The sequence below is a fragment of the Polyodon spathula genome, chromosome 7 (assembly GCF_017654505.1).
Source record: "Polyodon spathula isolate WHYD16114869_AA chromosome 7, ASM1765450v1, whole genome shotgun sequence".
In the NCBI taxonomy this organism is placed as follows: domain Eukaryota; kingdom Metazoa; phylum Chordata; class Actinopteri; order Acipenseriformes; family Polyodontidae; genus Polyodon; species Polyodon spathula.
The window spans coordinates 34,605,869-34,610,009 of record NC_054540.1 but is presented as its reverse complement, the minus strand read 5'-3'; the positions used below and the strand labels follow the sequence as shown (position 1 = coordinate 34,610,009).

Genomic DNA, 4,141 nt, shown 5'->3' with positions numbered 1-4,141 from the left:
GACAACTTTACTCTGTTGAAATGTTTTTTTACTAACATATTCTCTTTCTTTTATGTTAACAATTTAGTGTGGAAACAGGAGATGCCATTACTGTAAGTATTCCACACTCAAAGGGGGGGGGGGGGGGGGGGAGCATGATTAAAATAATCTAATAACAATAATAATAATAATGAAATAATCAACAATAACCAATACTTGCACAGTACAAAAACCAAAACCAGATTAGGACACTGTTGCAAGATAAGTGGAGATAGACTTAGGACAGAGGGTAGTGGTGAGGGTATGGAAAGGGTTACCTAGTCATGTTGTTGGGACAGAATCACTTCATCCTTTAAGACCCAACTTGACAGTTTTTAGATCAATCAGCTCCCTGAATGGCCTCCTTTCGTTCGTAAATTATCTTATGTTCTTATGTAAAGCTTGTTAGGCTTGATAGTGTCTCATCCTGAAGAAATGTAGTACACCAGGGGTCTCCAATCTTGGTCCTGGAGAGCGGGTGTCCCTCCTGGTTTTTGTTCCAACTGTACTCTAAATGAATTAATTAGGCCATAAGCTTACCCAGGACCAGGATTGGAGACCCCTGTAGTACACAGTAGCAGGATGGCATCGTTCCACCTATTCAGGTTTTACTGTGAGCCACAGAGTATACAGGTAACAAGCTCAGGTTTATCCTTTTAAACTCATAGTAAAACCAGGAACAGATCAAACTGGTAGGGGTGCTCAGTACCTTTTCAAAGTGAAATCACATATCGTTTTACAAAGATTGTACTGTTGTGGAGTTTAGAATTCTAATTACAGTAAAACCTTGATTAACTGAACCGGGTTAAAATACCTTATATCATTTTTAGGAGGTTTCTTGATTAGGGAAGTTTGTAATCCGATTAAGAAATCCCACTTTGTCATAGTATACATATCTGTCTGACACAAATTGCCTTATGGACCTGGTTATATGTATTCAAAAACCAAGCTGCTCTATGCTGTGCACATCCATTCATTATATAGGTCTGAAATGTGTAGTTTTAAAAGAAACACACATTCTAACAAACATTTTCATTTTAAAACATTATATCTAGTACTGCACTTCCTGGGTCATTTCACCTGGAGAGTGAAATTGCTTCCACCTCTTTACGAGCTTCTTTCTTGTCATTAACCAATTGGCTGCTTCCTCTGTTGACTGACAAGCTTTCAGCCAGTAACATGCTTTGACCCACTATACATCTATGACATCTAGATCTATGTAGCTAATGGAAGTGCAAAAGATTTATGGATTTACAGTTACTTTAATGCTGACCAAATGGGACCAGCAATAAGGTTTCTCGGGTTTATAAGAAGACAGAGGGATTTTGAAGCCTAGGATATCACTCCTTTAAAATAAATGCTAATTACCAACTTCTTATTCTTGCAGACCACCACAGAAAAATCAGGTCATGCCGCCATTGCACGTATCATCACTGGTGGAAGAATATGTAAGAGGGCCCTGAGATCACTAGGTAGTGACCCCCTCAATGCTTTCCACGCATGAATGCAACATTCTGCAACCCTACTGCGCACAGCACCTCCATGCATAATGTTTAATACTGTTTAAAATAGACCTCCATCTGACAACTCATCTGTAGATCAATGCATATTCCATCCACACATAGAAAATATATATTTCAAGTATTAATTTTTATCTTTTTTCGTTTCTGGACTGACAAATACATCTGTTCATGTGAATACTTCATCCAGAACAAAATCACTCATCAGTCGACAAACTTTTTGGCTTATGCTTTCATTGGTATAATTAGCTGAAACGTTTATCTACAGTACTTCACTTATTACATAACAATCAAATATATTACAATAATTCAGGGCTATACAATTCTAAACAGTACAAACATGTTATACCCATCACTCATTCTTTTGTGCATCAACTAAAAAGTTAGGAGGGAGTTTTGTTTTAAATCTTGTAAAAACAAATCTTTCTTTCTTTGTGTTAAAGTGCCTGTTGCAGGATGCCAATGTTTTCCAAAGCTTCTGCTCAAAATGCAAAAATAAAGACTTATGCTAGCATCAAATATTTTGTTTATTGTGTCTGTTTATTTATTTCCCAATAAATTACTTCCAAGTACTGATGGAGACCAACTGTGTTCTTTGATCTCGGTTAAGCCCTGGGTACTCGGCAACGGTCTTTATTGGCTTTTTGCATTCATTGTTGAGAGTGAGACCCAGCCCTCACAGTTGCTCTGTCACATTCCTTGTGTGGGCCACTGCTCCTTCCTGGGACTGGGAACAAATCATCCAGTCGTCCAAGTAATTCATTACCCTGATCCCTTGCAGCCGCAAGGGAGCTAGGATGGCATCCATGCACTTTGAAAATGTCCGGGTAGCTAGGGAGAGGCCGAATGGCAGCACAGAGAACTCGAAGACGCTCCGCTGAAAGGCGAAGCTGAGATTTTCCTGTGCGCTGGACAGATAGGAACATGAAAATACGCGTCCTTCAGGTCCACTGTTGTAAACCAGTCACCCGGCCAGACAGATTGGTGGATGTGGCAATGTGTGACCATCTGGAACCTCCTGTCCCTCAAGAACCGGTTGAGGTGTCTCAGGTCTATGATGGGCCGCCGAAGGCCGTCGGCCTTTTTTGGCACCAAGAAATACCTCGAGTAGAATCCCTCTCTTCTACAAGACGGATGCTGTGTTTTTGAAGTACCGTGCTATCGTTTGAAGTACTGTGCTAGGGCTACCATGGTAACTGACGGGATGCCTTTCACTCTTTGTGAGAGCGTTGCAAGATCTCTACCTCTGGTTCAAATGTATGACCAGGGGAGATAGGCGCATCTGTAATGCAGACTTGTCCGCATCCAGTTCTGTTGCTTGGCACAGCCAGAGCTGTCTATGCGCCACCACTAAACCCACCAGGCTTATGCCCAGGGCTTGCCCCTGGAAACCTGAGATCTGCAGCAAGGTGCCTTAAACTGGACGTAGCTCTGAAGCTAGCAGCTCGGGAAGGGTAACTGAGTGTAGCATGCTGTCTAGGTTGGCTGTGAAAAAGCCTCCTGTGTTATCCAGGCCCGTGAGCTGTGCTTTAGTGGCATATGCCTTTTTTTCAGGTGAGCTTCCGTGATCCTGCATTGGCCGTTAGGCCATACAGGATCTTTGGACAGGCCGTCACGTTCGATTCTTATGAAGGTAAAATTCAGGAGGGAGCAGTACTCCGATTGGGTAAATTTTCAAGCACTGGGCACGAGTGAAATGAATCCACTGAATCCACTGAATCCACTAAACATTATGAGAGACAAACAGACACAATACTTGTATTTAGGATAATAGTCGCCTTTTGAGAGACAATATTTAATGAATCACAATAGTGATAATATTTTTATAATAACGTTTTTAACAATGTTTTACCCCAAACTCTTCCTAATTAGAAATATTACTGCCACAAAAATACAATTTTTCACGACTTAAGTTTCTAACAATGTTTTATCGTGTTTGTAAAATATCAAACATGTATTTAAAGAACAATCGAACGAGAAGCAATTCAAACCAGTTACTGCTTTCAGTCAGGCATACTAATCTAACTAAACCACCTTACATCATGGATGTATTAATTCTACTCATACTTAAGACATCTACAACTCAGGCAATGAATATATGCATACCCTCCTCTTTGAGCTGCAATTGATTCAGAGCGGTTTGGTGAAGTCAATCAGTAGGTAAAGGCTTTTTAGGCAGAGTCTCAAATCAAGATTACACTACAGAGGCTGGGTTCAGATTCTCACAAGCTCAGTTGAGGATCGGAGGTCAGAAAAAGAACACTTTGGTATAGTTTGACTAAAGTTTTTATGTCCAATTTTTCAGTTACCGACCCACCATTCATGTTAATTATATATCTTGACTTAACACCTTCACAGAAAATAGACTTCAGCCTACTTCCTTAAGAACCTGCCACTAGCGAGCGATACTGCAAGACCAAACAACAGCCCGACCTTTTGACCAATAAAAATACACTGTCTAAATGGCTGTTACTGGGTATAGGTGTTGCTGTTTCAATGAAAGGTGTTAAAAGAAATAACAACTATAATTAATTTTCTAGAGAAAAAATGGTATGGGGATCTCTCTCTGGTTAACACCTGTAATGTACTGCAACTCTCTCTTT

General features: G+C 40.4%; 1 long non-coding RNA gene across 1 annotated transcript; it reads left to right on the top strand.

The window, feature by feature from the left end:
• Positions 1 to 47: 47 nt before the first annotated feature.
• Positions 48 to 2,057, top strand: LOC121317891. The gene is made up of 2 exons (XR_005950547.1): positions 48 to 92; positions 1,406 to 2,057. It is a non-coding gene; the product is annotated as an uncharacterized LOC121317891 (long non-coding RNA).
• Positions 2,058 to 4,141: the final 2,084 nt, after the last annotated feature.